Source organism: Arvicanthis niloticus, chromosome 18 (assembly GCF_011762505.2).
Source record: "Arvicanthis niloticus isolate mArvNil1 chromosome 18, mArvNil1.pat.X, whole genome shotgun sequence".
Taxonomy (NCBI): Eukaryota; Metazoa; Chordata; class Mammalia; order Rodentia; family Muridae; genus Arvicanthis; species Arvicanthis niloticus.
This window is the reverse complement of record NC_047675.1, coordinates 32431419-32447486: the sequence shown is the minus strand read 5'-3', so window position 1 is coordinate 32447486 and position 16068 is coordinate 32431419. Positions and strand designations below refer to the sequence as shown.

The following is a 16068-nucleotide window of genomic DNA, read 5'->3' as shown; positions in this document are numbered from 1 at the left end:
CGATGCCCCAACTCACCCAAGACCCGATTGCCCTGTGTCCGCTCCATACTGCTTCACTTCCGCTGGGTGAACTACAGCTTCCACCTGTCTTTTGTCTTTAAACCTCTTGATACTCTCTATTGTCTCAGAAAGCCAAGCTCTAGATCAGACTCATTATGCCTTTCCCAGCACTAGTGGGAGTTTGGAGAACATGTTTCCAAAGATTCTCACACGGCCGTGGCCTCCAGCATCTGAAGGTCCTGTTCCTGCCTGGAAGCCTCTGGAGACCACTTTTAGGTTCTCTTCTCTTTTCCACAGCAGCTACCTTGAGTATCTTCTTCACTTCAAATGTCCATTCTTCTCAACCTCCTCCCTGAACACATCCTTGATTCCGGTATTAAGGCAGAAACAGCTTTTCTCTTCCGGTCCCAGGCGCTGCGGAAGCCGCAGCTTACCGTGCAAACATGGCCAAATCCAAGAACCACACCACATACAACCAGTCCCGCAAATGGCACAGAAATGGCATCAAGAAACCCCGGTCACAAAGATACGAATCTCTTAAGGGGGTTGACCCCAAGTTCCTGAGGAACGTGCGCTTTGCCAAGAAGCACAACAAGAAAGGCCTGAAGATGATGCAGGCCAACAATGCAAAGGCAGTGAGTGCATGCGCAGAAGCCATCAAGGCCCTTGTGAAGCCTCAGGCCATCAAGCCCAAGATGCCAAAGGTCCCAAGCCGCCTGGCTTTCATCGCTCACCCCAAGCTTGGGAAGCAGATTCGAAGCTACATGGCCAAGGGTCGTAGGCTCTGCCAACCAAAGCCCAAGGTTCAAACCAAGGCAGAGGCCAAAGCTCCAGCTAAGGCCCAGGCCAAAGCTCCAGCCCACGCTCCTAAAGGTGCTCAGGCCCCTGTGAAGGACCCATAGAAAAGGCTCCTGCCAACATGAAGACAGATGGACTGCCGTGACACACCTACCCACACTATTTGCAGATGACCAGTGTCCTAGACTGTTTTTACAAATAAACTCGAGGCAAGGAAAAAAAAAAAAAAAAAAAAGGCAGAAACAGGGACCAAGCTACCTACTACACAAGGCTACCTCCAGTTGCCCCCTCCTCCCCTCCCATGTGACAGGAAAGCATTTTTCTTCCATCTGCATTAGTGCTCTCAGGACATGTGTAGGTCAGACTACAGCTTGCTGGAATGTATTGTCTCCCACCATGTGGCTCCCAGAGACTGAACTCATCTCTTCAAGTTACTCTTTCCAAGGCCACCAGTGACCCTGTTGCTAAACTAGGGGTAGGAACAGTTCAGAGCTCGGCTTTGCTAATCCTGACTGTGTGGTATCACCCCACTCCCAGTTTTGGCTTCTGTGACACAGCATTCTCTGATTTTCTCCAAATCTTTCTGTTCTTCTCACCTTTCCATTTGGAATCCTCTCCCTCTGCTTGTTCCTTAGTTGTTGATAACCCACAAGGAATTTGGGCCTTCTCTTTGACCCCCTCTAGTGAAGAATTCAGTTCATTTTCCATAGTTTTAGTGATGACCTATCTTCTAATAAGTTGGTAATTTATCATTCTATCTCACTAGATCTCATAAGCCTCAGACCACCTCCTGGAGATCTCACATGGACATACTACATGCAACTCAAATTTACCTCCTTGGTTTTTTTTTTTTAATTCATTTTGAATGACTTATTTTTATTTTATGACCATTGATTGATGTTTTGCCTGCATGTATGTTTGTATGAGGATGCCAAATCCCCTGGAACTGCAGTTACAGAGAGTTATAAGCTGCCATGGGCTGGGAACTGAACCCTAGTTCTCTAGAAGAGGAGCCAATGTTCTTAATGGCTGAACCATCTCTTCACCACCACCCCTTATTTTTTATTTATTCTTCTGGGTTTTCTGGACAGGTTTTCTTTGTGTAGCCTTGGCTGTCCTCAAGCTCACAGAGATTCATCTGCTTCTGCCTCCTAAGTACTAGGACTAAAGTCATGTGCCATCATTGCCTGTCTCTTTTTTATTTTTAAAGACTTACAAAAATATTTATATTTAGTTATGTGTAGAAATATTTTACCTGCATGTGTGATTGTATACTACATGCTTGCTTGGTGCCCAAGGAGGCCAGAAGAGAACGTTAGATTCTCTGGAATTACAGTTTTGAGATACCAGGTTGGTACTGTGATACTGGGTCCTCTGCAAGAGCAACAAGTGCTCTTAACCACTGAGCCATCCCTCTAGCCCCTTCTGTTTTCTTCTTTAAGGAAGAGGAGACTAGCATGACATTCTTCTGGAATCTTCTACAACTCTAGCTGGGTACCCAGCTAGGCACCCAGAATTCCATTCCTTCAGGGTTCTAAACCCTAAAATTGCTCCCAAAAATGAAAAACTAAATCTATTGACCATTTTTTTTTTCATGAGTCAGGCACTTTAACTTGCTCAGGTCATCCTTTCAGCTCTGAGGTATCATCACCTCCATTTCTCAGATGAGAACATTGAGATGCAAGAGATTAAAGCTTAAATAACCTGAGCAAGTCATGTAAGTACGAAGAGAGGGGACAGTCTAATTGCCCTGGGTGTCATCATTCCTTGTTTCTTCAGTCAAATCTCTGTCTGACAATAAGACCCAAAAAAAAAAAAAAAAAAAAAAAAAATCTAAAAATAAAAACATTTGTTGAGGCTTAATGCATGTGAAATACTTTACATGAGGCAATTTTATCCACCCTTTGCAACATGAAATAAGCAAACTATAAATCCGAAACAGTAATTTCTGTAAGGTCATTCAACCAGTAATTGAAGTTCCCCACCTGTACTCATATTAGCTTCTTCCTAACACCAATAAACAGCACTTTATAGCTGAAGAAACAGGTCTAGCCCAGAGTCACACATCTAACCAGAGACAAAATCAGGATTAGGACCTGGCTTCCCAACTCTAGCAGATTCTATTTAGGCACCCATAGTGGTTCTGAGAGAACCCAGGAACCCTAACTTATTCCTATTTGGTACCATTTCCTGAAAATTAGCATAACTTTTGGGGGAGGGGCAATACTAGGGGTCAATACTAGGACTTAGACAAAGGGCCCTGTACATGGTAGGTAGGTGCTCTGTCATTAATTTAATTCCTGCCCTAGCACTACTTTTGAAGGGCTCAACTGACCTCGAGGATTTCACCTCTGGCTCCAGGTGGGCTTCTTCGATAGCCTTCTGTTGATGTCCACTACATGGCATAGTCCTACTCTCCCAACAGCCTCTGCTCTCACTGTATCCACAGACTTGGACACTGAGCTTCAACACACCCTATTTCCCTGTGCTCCCTGCAGTTTTCTCATCCTTAGTAATGAGGCCGCATCTATTAAGTCAGCTCCAGTAGCCCTCCTTCATGATTTAGCCAAGATCAAAGCCCCTCTTCGATGTTTATCAGAGATCCTGTTAGGGAAGAACTAACATTTTATTCATTCCTCCGCCCTAGTCTTTGTTCTGTACAGGGAGAGCAGGCTTCCTTTTCTTCAGGCTCTGTTCGTAGTAGTAGTTTTTCCAGTTACTTCCTTTCCCACTGTGATTTAACTATACTTTAAGACATTCTTTCCAGAATGGTTTTGTTGTCATACATCCTAAACATCTAGGACAATGACAAACAAAACACGGATGGAATTAATGAGACATCTAATCAGTATCAGAATCTTTACTGGGGATTCAGGAGGAAAAAATGCTACCTAGCAAGGCAGGAAATCACCGTGGAGTCCCACGATGCTGAGCAGAGGGTTTAATGGACAGCCAGCATCTTATTCCATGACTGACAGGTGAGAGAAGAGCTTCCCAGAAATGGAGTGGGAGGTAGGCATTTAGACATACAAAGTAGGGCCAACAGCTAAAATAGAGGAACATGAAGGGCTGATGACATTTAGTGGGAGAATTGACAGGAATAGCAGGCACAAATACATTTCTCTAGAACCACAGGAGTAGAAAGACCCTCAGGACACTCAGGCAAAATCCCAACCAATCCTAAAAGTATGAATGGCATTTAAGCTTTTTTTTTTTTTTTCTTTTTTTTTTTTAGAATCCTTCTAGTGAACATCTTTAGGAATGGGAAACACCTTAAAAAATAAAGATTTTGAAGGTGTATGTTGAAATCAGATAGACTGCTGTTCATTTTCAATAAATATCTATAGGTAAATCTCAGCATTTGTTTAGTGCCTCCTGTATGTCAGATGTTATAGACATGGGACTGAAAATATGAATAATATAGGACGTGCCTCTGCTTTATGAGTTTACAGTTTCATGAGGAAGATGGGTGTGTAAACATGCAAATAAAATAGGGGAAGTAGAAGCTGACAAACACAGAAAGAGATGTGCAACACTCGGCAGAACATCAAGGAAGTCGTCACACATCAAAGCAACATTTAAACTGGGGCTTTAAGGATGTTGAGGAATTAGAGGAAGGCAAGATGGAGGGGATCAGAGGAAGAGAGAAAATCGGTACTCAAGGCTTGTCCGTTTCCAAAGTTCAGAACGATGCAAAAGAGAGTGGAGTCCAATTCTCAAGGGACTTTCCAGCTTTGCTGTGAAAAGTGGATTTGATTCCCAAAGGCCCAAGGAAGCCTGTGAAGGGTTTTAAGTAGAAGCAGCTCACTCTACCAGAAAGTACTGAAGGAAAGGCTGCAAGAATGTGGGGACAAGGAGGAAAGGTCCTAGTGGCGCAAGGAATGTGGCCAAAAGTAAAAAACCTTCAGTGTCAGGATTAAGGCAAAAAATAAAAGTTGAGAATGAGGTGTAAAAGTCTCCTCCTGTATCCTTTATCTTTGGTGGGCAAGAACCAAAGCGGCTCGCTCTCGATTGGCTCCACCGAGTGTTGCAGCGAGGCCGTCTCGTTACCTTTCTTCCTAGACAGGGAAACTGAGGTCCAGGGTCCTCAAGTAGAAACAGAAAGAAAAAGATAACCGAATCCGTCTTCCAAGACGCTGCCCACAAATCACGTGTGATTTTGTGAGGGTCCCAGGGCCTGTTCCACTTCCCCATCCCCCATCCCCCAAGGGGCCGAGTTTGCTATGGAAACAATCCTCCCACCCTTCTCCGCGCCTAGGTCTCCTCAATGCACTCTGGGAAATGTAGTCCATTTGCTTATCAGCCCTCGGCACAAGCCCACTCCACAGCCCTAAGAGACTACATGTTCCAGCAGGGAGAGCAAACACTCGGGCGGTCTCTGGGGACGAGGTCCCAACGGAGGGACCGGAACCTCCCAATGGGCAACCTCCTGGGCGGACCCTGCGTCTCCATTGGCTAGAGCAGCTCGCGGGAGGCGGGGTCAGTGGAATGAGGCGCGGAGCTGTTCGCCGCTCCAGGTGCTGAGTCCGAGGGAGGCTCCGGATGCCAGAGCCGCGGCCGCTGCAACCATCGCCGCCGGGAGAGCTGCCTCTGGGAAGCCCGGGTCGCAAGGAACTGGGAGGCGCCGCGTGCGCTGCCCCGCGCCGAGCGCCCTCCTGAGCGCCGTCTGAGGTGGGTGCTGTAGGACTTGCTTTTGTTTTATTGAGGAGAGAGGGGCCTGGGGAGTTGATGGGACGTGTCCTCGCTGCACTTAACACCATCTGTCCGTGGAGCTTGAGGACTGACTGCGGGCCTCTTCGTGGCCCAGTGCCTGAGGTCGGAGCAACCTAGGCTGGGTTTTGTCGTATGGTGAAAGAGCTTCTTGAGTGTAAGAGATGAGGGCTGGAAGACCCTCTCCGGTCTCTCCTGGGAGAGCATGGAAAAGGCTTGACTCTCCCTTTCCCTGCGCCTAAAGTCGAGGCTGCTTGGGTTGTTGAGGATGGAGGGACTGTTCTGGGATGAGAGGTTTGGAGATAGAAGGACCCTTCCTTACAACACCCCAGCGGCTAGAGGTTGCAAACAGGGATTGGGATGCGATTGATGAGACTCCTCCCCTCCTCTTAGACTCTCCTAGGTTTCGAGTTGTTAGGAAGACCCTTCCCTTTGCCCTCCTTTGCATCCTAGGAAACAGATAAACCCAGGCTCTCCCCTTACCACTTGCTCTCAGTTGGGTTCTTTGTGGGATATTTGTTTTTGAGGAATGGAGAAAGTGAGGGGCTGGAGGACTCCTCCCCACCCTGCTCCAAGCACTGATGGATGCTTTGGTCTTCTGTGATGGAGCCGCACCTAAGGTCTGAATAGCCTGGGTGTGGGAGGTGGGTAGAAGTGAGAGTCTGAGGTACCCCTCCCTACCTAGGTCTTATTTCCCAGGCCCTCTCCACCTAGATCCAGGTCCCAGGCAGTACAGAGTGGAGATCATCTCTCTTGCCCCGCCACACCCCGGGAATAAGATCGCCAGCACCGCGGCTAAGAGTCTAGATGGGCACCTGAGGGAAAAGACCCAGTGGTCTCCCTCTCCAGCAACCCGCAGCTCCAGGCGACGTCCTCCGCGTTCGCGGATCCTGAAGGGATGCTCCGCTGCATGCCGAGCGCGCTCCAGGTCTGGACGCCGGGATCTGGTACCCGGCGTGCAGTGGCTGCTCTCAGGTGCCTGGCTTTCGCGCTCTGCCCAGGAATCCACGGGAGGACAAAGCGGCGGTCGCAGCACTGGCAGGCTTGCAGGGCTGGACTGCGCGAGGGGCGCGGCTGAGGAAGGGGGGCTTCGGGCGCGGCACGGGTAGCTTCCACGGAAACGTGCTAGGAGAGGAGAGGAGAGAGAGAGACAAAGCGCGCTCGCTCCTCGCGGGCCCGCGCGAGCTGGGATGGAAAATCCCGAGGGAGGAGGTGGTTGTGCTGTGCTGGGTCCTGCATACACTCTTCTCTGTCCCCACCCTCCAACCCCACAGCCAGTCTTGCCCCAAGAATGCGATGGTTACTAGAGGCAGGACTTGTGACCATGAGGACAGAGATGACCAGGGGGCTCTACCTTGCAGTTTTGGGGATCTGAAGAGGCATGCTGACTAAAGCCACTCAACCTCATGCCCTACCAACTATATTAGGACAAATTTGGTTCTGTGGCTAGATGTGTTTTTATTGATGATGGTGTAGGTCGGAGCGTGAGTGAAAATGTGACTAGGTGAATGTATCTGTCCATGCTCCAATATTCACGCGTGTACTGTGCTGTGGTGAGCCTATGCATACAGCTGGGGGAGGGGTGGGAAGAAGGAGGAGGAAGAGGAACTAAGCGTGGATGTAGAAGGTAGCAAGACAGTTAGTTACCCTTTTAACTCTCAAGTCACAGTTGCTGACCTAAGGACCAAATGGGTGCCTTCAGGATGAAGGCAGCTTTGAACTGCCTCGGGTCTAACCTGAAGGACTGGCTATGTTCCAGTCAGTGAAACTTCACAAGAATGTGGCACCCTCTTCAGCCCTTCCGGCACCCAAATCTGACTCTGACATCTTCATCATCCTCATTCCCTGGTGCACCTTATCACACTGTAGTGGGCTGCCCTAATAACCAAAATCTACCTTAACACAAGTAACGTGTGGGAAGCCTGTCAATAGAGTCTGGGACGGCTATAGAGCTACAGGGCTATTACGAGCAGTCAGTCACAAATGGAGACTCAGAAACACCAGGTACAAGCCAGGCATGGTGGCTGCATGCCTGTAATCCCAGCACTTGAAAGCACGGAGGCAGGAGGATTGCCACAAGTTAGGGGTCGGCCTGAACTATATAATGAGACTCTGTTTTAATATCCCTAGAAGATGAGCACAACCCTCTCAGCCTTATCAGTCCCAGCAACTGACCCAAGTTTCACCACCACCATCACTTTTATGCCAAAGTTCTTCAGGTAGCTTCAAGATAATCTCCTTCACATAATTAAGGGGATAGATTATGGACTCTGTTAAAGAACCAGGCAGTGGAAACACCAGTCAGCCAAGCCTACCTGGTCCTTTTCCCTTAAGTGTCCACTGCCAGCATCCACAGTGACCTCTGCTGGAAGGAAGTCAAACCAAGGCACAATCTAACAACCACTACTCCCCTGTAGTGTAGTGAAGAGAGGCTCAGAACTGGTGTGGACATTGTTAAACCACACACCTTTCTGCTGGAGCTAATTTCATGTCTACCTTTGGAGTAGATGTCCTTGTTTTGTGTTTGGTTGCTTGTCTCATAGTGTTGAGGATGGAAAACAGGACCTGGATGCCTATTAAGTAAGCACTTTCCCACTGAGGCACCTTTCTCTGCAGGATGCCACTCTTGTCTATGGTTCTTTCAAACGACATCAAGAAGTAAATCTGCTGCTGTCTTCAGCCACATGGAAAAGTGGGTCTGAAGCCTACTTTTGATACTCTTGTGAAAGAGCATCAAAACCATTTATTAGAACAATGCATAGAAAACAATGATCAAGTTCAAGGAAGTTCTGTTATCTTTCTGGGCTCTTTCCCTTACTCTTCTTCACTCTTCCCTTCCTCTCATATTCCACCCTTTTATTTTTTTTCTCTTCCTCATTATTAGAGCAGTCAGTAACATTTTCAGAACCAAGCCTTATTTTCCTCCCTGACATTGTGGCTTAGAAACGTCAGACATCTGGAGTTACTAAACACAAAAGGTCCCTGAGCACTGGCTCTTCCTAAGGACTGGAGCTGGGGAGATGGATGGGACATGCTCAGTCTTAACTGCCCACCTGGAGACGTGTGTCTCTTCTGGAGTCACTCTGAAAGGATTTCACACTGTCACAAAATTGTTAGAGCTCCTCAGAGGAAAGGAGGTATTTAAATACCTGGCATTGTTCTTACTTTGGCATCCATGTGATTTGCATCGAACTATGTGACTCAGTATCATAAAGTAAAAATAGGACTTAATTTCTTCCTCGCCTGTTCAGAAGGTGACTGCATATAGTGTGTTATGTTCTGCATTGGCGAGTGAAAAGCTAAATCACCTCATAAATTGAGCCACCTGATTATCTCTATCAGAGAAGAGTGTTTAGCATCACTCAAGGCAATGACATTATTTTATGTTTCTTTTAATCCATACCTGAATCTTTGTCTTGTAAAACATTTCCTCATGCTCATGTGTTATTGCTTTTACTTGAGGTTAATCAAGAATGTTTAATCCAGCTGGGCAATGGTGGCCCATGCCTTTAATTCCAGTACCTGGGATGAAGAGGCAGATAGATCTCTCTTTTTTTGAGGCCAGCTTGGTCTACAGAGTGAGTTCCAGGACAGCCAGAGCTATACAACAAAAACAAAACTAAAACAAAACAAACGAGAATATTTAACCCTTGTACAAGAAATTAAATACCTGCAGGTAACAGGGAGACGTGGTGGTGTTTTTGTTCTTTAGAGGCTCAAAAAATTTCTTGAAACTCATAGGAAAGAAGTAAAGGACTCTAAATTTGAAAATCTTGTGGGTAAAGTTATGGCTTGCTGAGAAAAGGCTCCTTAAAAATATGCAGGAGGGCGGGCAGGGCAGTTGAAGAGTCTGAGCATAAATGACAGTGTCAGTGTGCATGCACGTGGCAGCGTTCATGTTGGGAGTATCTCTGTTTTAACACAGCCTTTCTGAAAAAATTGTGCCACGTTGGAGTTGCTCCTCCAACTAGCAGCTTCTGAGCAGCAGACTGGCTGAGTAGGGAAGGCTTGGATCTATCCAAGGTTCTGGAATACAGGCCTCTGCCTGCAAGCTGCAAAGAGTAAGGAATAGAACAAAGCTGAGGGCCACAGCATCTTAGAGGATTTCCCCAAAGCTGATCACAGAAGAGAATGGGAAAAAAAACAGAGATGTAGAAGTTTTCGCTGCATCATTTTGAATAAGCCCATCAGCAATCCCTATTTAAAGAATTACAAGCTAATAATAAATTTTCTAAATCAGTCTGTTTGCATGCAAGAATGCATTTAATCCTGACAGTCCTGTGAAGTAGGTGCTGGTGCTATTCCCACTTTCAAGATGAACAAAGCTTTTAAGAGCAAGGGGGCTTACCCGAGGTCACACAGAAGGGGCAGAGTATCGGTCCTATTAAACTCCCAATCTATCCTTTTTCTGCCCGCAGAAGCAAAAAATGGAAGTATTAGACTGTCCTATGTAAAGATATCTCTAAATTTAAAGGAATGAAGTTAGGAATGAACTAGCATTCAAACCCAAGCCACAGAGTGATTTCCAATTCAGCAAGTAAGTATATGGCCATTCTTTGTCTTATTCTGGTAAGGTTTGTTGCTTGAACCTGGTTACCAAAGAAGACAGTGTAATAACACAAGGCTTTCTTTCTAGAATGGAAAATTTTCACAGGAATTTAAAGCTGGATAGCAATAAAGCAGTTTTTTTTTTTTTAAAGGAAGGAGAGAAAAGAGCATATTTGCTGGAGTTTTTTTTAAACACCAAGTGCATTCAGGGATATTGTTAGGAGACTCCTTTCATCTATTCCCATTCTCGGATTCCCACATCAAAGTTCTTAACACCTACATAAAACTTCTCACTGTTGTGGACCTCACTCAGCCAGTCTTAGGGAAACACCATGTTCCTGTTCTCACACCACCACAGCCAATGCTCTGCCTTCATATGTGGCTGCAAGACTCCTGGAAATGGGCAGCTTGGAATAGTGAACTTCCTGCCACATGAAACTGCCCCCATCTTTCTATACACAAAAGACCTTGTGCCCAGGAACTCTCCAGTCAGTAGCTGTAGCATTAGCTGTTTACACTGGGTAAAAAGGAATAAACTTGTCTTTTCTCCCTAGGCTTTGAATTGCATATCATCCAGAAATAGCAGGCTTATTCCCCTAATAAAATGCTTTTCATCAAGCTAGGTCTCCATCCCATTTCTAAGTGATTCCTTTTCGCTACGTGCTGGGGCTTTACAGAGCTCTGACATGAAATGTGGTTCCTGAGGGCATTTGGAGGCCACAGATTTGGCTTCCCATCTGGGTCTGCTCTGATTCACAGGACCACAGACAGATTTGATTGTTTTCTTATTTAGAGTCTTAGTTCTCCCAGCATCAGAACAGCATGTAATAAGAAGCCATTTGTGGAGGCCTCTGAGCAGCCATGCCTAGGACTGAGCACCACCCAGAAAGCATATACTATGAAGATTTTTATCCAATATAAAAAAGGAAACAAATATAATTAACTCCTAAGACTATTATAATTATTCTGGTAATAACTCAAAGTTCCCTCAAAGGAAGACTAGGTATATAATCACTCTATAAATATTTCTCTGCCTCTAATGTACTAGGTACATATCTGGGCTCACGGAACCCAACCCCAACCTTGGCACAAGTCCAGACATAAAGAAATATTGAGTGGATGCAGATGCTGAATTGCTCAAAAGAGTGTTGTTATAAGCAGGACTTTGTAAGGATGGGAAGTGAGTTTAAGTATCATAAACTATCCTCTTGCTTTATCATGAAGACAGAAGCTAAAGGAATTTAAAGAAGTCTGTGACCAACCACATCCCTGGTTGGTGGCAAAGATGGGTCTTAAAACACATGTTTTCTGACACCTAATGCATATTCTTTCTTAAACAACTGCTATGTTCATCAAATTATCCAAAGGGCATATTTCCATCAGCATAGCCTTATTTGACCCAATTATAAAGCAAAAATTGAAACAGGAAAAAAGATAGAAAAATAGAAAGTCTGCTTTTATCTGTCATTCAATGGTAGCTATTGGCTGGCTACTGAACAGGTTGTGACCAGGCTGAAATATTTTGATATTTTGATATATTGAATTAAATCAAAGATACTATAAAATTAATTCTACTTGACTTCTTTTTACTTCTTCAAATGCAACTTTTAGAAGAGACAGCTCAACAATTAAGAGCACTTGTTGTTTTTGCAGAGGACCCAGGTTTGATTCCCAGCACCCACATGGTGGTTTATGACCACCTGTAACCCAGTTTCAGGGGACCCAACCATACATGCATGCAGGCAAAACATTAACACAATAAACTAAAAGTAAATCTAAATTTTATGTGTATGAGTACACTATAGCTGTTTTCAGACACACCAGAAGAGGGCATCAGATCCCATTATAGATGGTTGTGAGCCATTATGTGGTTGCTGGGAATTGAACTCAGGACCTCTAGAAGAGCAGTTAGTGCTCTAAACCTCTGAGCCATCTCTCCAGCCCCTTAAATATTTTAGATTATAGCTATATACCTGAGTGTTGGTATATAGTTCAGTGCTCAGCACTGTGAAAATTTATATCTATCTATATATTTGTGTGTGTATGTGTGAATATAATTATGTATTATTTACATTTATTGCCATTGTTATATTTGTATTGGATTAGTGCTATGCTAATTATGGGAGGGAATTTTTCCTTATAAATGGTTATTTAGCAAAGCAATTTCTATAACCAATTGGCCTGAGTTTGAATTCTGACTATCATTTAGGCTATGTGTCCTTAAACTTCTGTATCCACAGTTATAAAATGAGGGACTAATAGCCCGCTTCTTTTATTATGAATTAAATTACTTAGAACAATAAGTTCTGGTCTACAGTTAACATTAAGTAAATACTAACTGTTGTTGATAATGGAGACATATAGAATATTAAAAACCAGGAACAACAGGAGAAAAGCAAGCAGGAGATTTTTCAGATAGATCAAACAAAGATTTATTGGTCATTAGAACAAGATTGAAAACATTTGCAAGTATAACTCGTGAGTTGCTGAGATTTGGCCCCTGTTTTCTGGTGGCTGATGAGGCTGAGGAAAATTTTCAAGCCATTTCCATAAGCACACAGTAAATAAACAGATTAGCTAACCATATTATGTACGTATCTTGACTTCTGTTAATGAGTTGAGGAAGAGGATGATTAGGGTGCCTGTACCAGATGACTCTAACTCTCTTGGTCTCTAGGGTTCCTCAGGGGAATAAGAGCCTTGTGCTCTGGGGGGAAATTCCTGGACAGGAATCAAATACACCCTAGATCAAGGCTGTTCTGCCTTGCTCTTGGCCTTGGCAAGAGTCTTAATTCCTCTTCTGTAAAATGGAGATAGTTGCAGCTCTCTTGGAAATTGTGCTAAGGAGAAAATTAGACAATATAAATGAAAACCCAGGTGCATAGAAAGCACTCCATAGTGGTAGCTACTGCTGAGTGGGACTTCTGCTGTTCTTAATGGTAATCTCTTTGTTCTTAGCAGAGAGGCTTCTATTCAGAATCTCTAGAGCCTTTTCAACAATTGCATTGCTTTATTTCCCATCCTTACCCAGTCTTGGAGGGGCCCAAGAGAAGGACAGCCTCACCAGATAAAGTGTGCCAAAACACAGGATCTTGGTAACTTTGAACACACACTACCCAATTTTATGTTCTTTTGTCCAATGAGGTTTTTCTCTGGGATGAGGAAGCAGGTGGCAAATGGGCATTGTTCTCCATTACATTTATCTTGAAATCCTGGCATGTTCACCATGGTTATTTAGGAGTATGTAACATGCAGTTTTCCTTTTAAAAGAAGGGAGAAGCAACAGGGAGGGAACTTGATTCCAGAGCTCCAGAACTAGGTCCTTTTGCCCCTGGAGCAAGCTATATCTCCATTCACTACTTGTTACTGTTCTTGACCATTTTGTCTTCTGAAAATTCACCTGGATCAAATAAATAACAAGTGATCCTGATGTGGTGGCCCATATCTGTAAACACAGCACTTGATACATGAGGATGGCCATGAGTTCCAGGCCAGCCTGGGCTACAGTGTAAAACTATCTAAAAAATAAAAACCAGAAAGAAACAAAGAAAGAAGGGAAAGAAAGAAAGAAGGAAGGATGACAAACAGACACACACACACACACACACACACACACTGGGGTGTGTCAGAGAAGGGAAGGAGGAAAGGAATGAATATATGTGGAAATTATGTTGGTGTCGGATTTCATAGGTTAACATGTGATTGGTTGATTCAGGTAGAAGAGCCTGGGGACAAGCTCTTCCATGGTTCTGTTGGAAGGTCCCTGACTTACAGGGACCAAATATTGATGCTAAATTTAGGGGACAGCCAGGTCTTAAAATGCATGTTTTCTGAATGGGAAGGAAAAGGACCCACATACAAAGTAGACCAAGAAACAAAAACTGAAGTAACCACAAGGCTACATTAACGCAGGTCAGCTATAGCAGTGAGAAAGATGTGGATTCCATTACAGACTTCATCTTGAATCTAATTTTCATCACCAAATAGATGGCCTCATGCAAATGTGCAAATGTGTTTTTTAACTCTGTGTGTGTGTGTGTGTGTGTGTGTGTGTGTGTGTACATGTGTGCTGCAGAGGTCAAAGGACAACTTTAGCTACTTTTCCTCAGATGCTGTCCAGCTTGGTTTTTGACACAGCTTTTCTCATTGGCCTGGTACTTGCCTAGCAAGCTAAACTAACTAGCCTATGAGTCCTAGAGATCCATGCCCACCTTTTAAAATTTGGGTCCAAGGAGATATAACTCATGTCCCAGGCTTGCAAGGCAAGCACTTTACCAATTGAGTTTTCACCCCAACCTGAGTTTTAACCTTTCTGAGCCTCATTTTTCTCATCTAGTACAATAAAACAAAGTTTCCCTGTGCTGCCATGGCAATTATGGCAACATATAAAAATGCTCCAGGATAATACTACCCCTCCTTTATCAAGGCTTACAGTGGCTCAGACATTGTGTGTAAAACAGCCATTATTTCTGTATTTTAAGCTAAGGAAAGCAATGTTCAGGGATTTTTAAGTAATTTGCCCAAGGTCATGTAGTCAGTAAAAGGCATAACCAGGACACCACCCCAGACCATCACATAGCAGAACCTGCCCTTAACCAGTGATCATGGCTTCTCTAGTTCAATGTCAGAGGAACCCAAAACTGTTGAAGGAGGGAAAGATTCTTTGTGGTAAGTTTGTAGAGAGGTATTTTGTTTGGTCATCAAGGGTTAGTGCAATAGGAAAGGCTGGGTGGGGGCAGAAAAAAACGTTTGAGACACTTGAAACATCTGTATGACAAGTGTTAGAGAACCATGGTGGTTAATATTGTGAACATGACAAACTAGAAACTCCTAGGAGACAAGCCTTTGGGTACACCCGTGAGGGACTGATTAACTAGATTAGTTTAAAAGAAGGGAAAATACCCTCTTAACTAAGGGAATCCCCATCCATGGGCCAGGGTCCTAAACTGAATAGAAACAGAAAATGAGCTGAACGCTACATTCATTTTTCTCTGCTTCTTATCTCCTGATAGATACATGTGACCAAACTACCTTAAGCTCCTGCTGCCATGGCTTCCTACATGATACACCATACTTTCAACTGTGAGCCAAAATAAACCCTTCCCTAGTTGTTATTAATGTATAAAAATATGCTTTTAAGTACTTTAAAAGTGTGCGCACTATAGCTGGCAAATGGAAATCAAAGGACAACTTTTGAGAGTTGATCTTCCTCCACTTTGTGGTGCCTAGAGACTACAATTACATTGTCAGGAGTCTTTACCCAGTGAACCATCTTGAAGATCCCTTTCCTTTTTTACGCTGTTTCTTATGGGCACTGAGTCACAGCAATAGGAAAAGTAGCTACTGAAGAACCAAACATATTCCTAGGCAAAGGAATATAAGACACAAAATGGCTAGCTTGGAGCATCCCACTGGATGTACTCATTCTGTGGCAGTATTGAGTGCATGAATCCAAGGCCAGAACTTTGGAAGGCATAAGCAGATACATCCAACATTCCATTAGCACTCTTCAATCGCCAAAGAATTCACATGGCCTCTTTCTTTCCATCTTTTTTGTTCCCCTCCCTTTTTTCTTCTTTTGAGATAGGGTCTCATGTAGCTTCAGCTGACTTGTTACACAACCAAGGCTGGCTCTGAACTCTTCATCCCACTTCCCAAACACTAGGATTCCAGGCAAATTCTACCACATGCAGCTTATGCTACTTCATTTGGTCTTCACAAAAGCTCCAGGCAGGATAGGCGGTCTGCTGCAAGGGCTACAGGCTGTGTCACCTGGCAGGCAGCAGAGACTGCCAAAAAACACAGATGTGGCACCCAACCTCAAACATAAAACTTAAGAGAGGCCGTCTCTGTGAGGCAGAAGGCAGAATGTCTGTGTCCTGAGCTGAGGCCTTTGCTTCTGCTCAAGAAGACAGGCAGTTTTGTTATCTGCTTCGTGATTCCCCAGTGACATCTCCAAATGGTTGCCTCCCAAGGCGGTTACTGTGAGGACCTAAAGCAAGGTCTCTGCAC

The 16068-nt window shown here is 44.5% G+C and overlaps 1 protein-coding gene, 1 long non-coding RNA gene and 1 pseudogene across 6 annotated transcripts in view; 2 read left to right on the top strand and 1 right to left on the bottom strand.

Moving 5' to 3' along the window:
- The first annotated feature begins 267 nt into the window (after positions 1–267).
- LOC117723409 (large ribosomal subunit protein eL29 pseudogene) lies at positions 268–1384 on the top strand (annotated as a pseudogene).
- Positions 1385–3643: 2259 nt separating this feature from the next.
- LOC117722980 (uncharacterized) overlaps positions 3644–16068 on the bottom strand; it is a 43371-nt gene continuing 30946 nt past the window's right edge. For both annotated transcript variants that reach the window (XR_013104885.1, XR_013104884.1), the window contains one exon: positions 3644–6633. This is a non-coding gene — a long non-coding RNA (uncharacterized LOC117722980). The remainder of the gene's footprint in view (positions 6634–16068) is intronic.
- The window catches only part of Smpd3 (sphingomyelin phosphodiesterase 3), an 82928-nt gene continuing 71926 nt past the window's right edge, over positions 5067–16068 (top strand). For all 4 annotated transcript variants that reach the window (XM_034522309.2, XM_076915825.1, XM_076915830.1 and 1 more), the window contains exon 1: positions 5067–5469. The gene's annotated coding sequence lies outside the window, so the exon portion shown is untranslated. The remainder of the gene's footprint in view (positions 5470–16068) is intronic.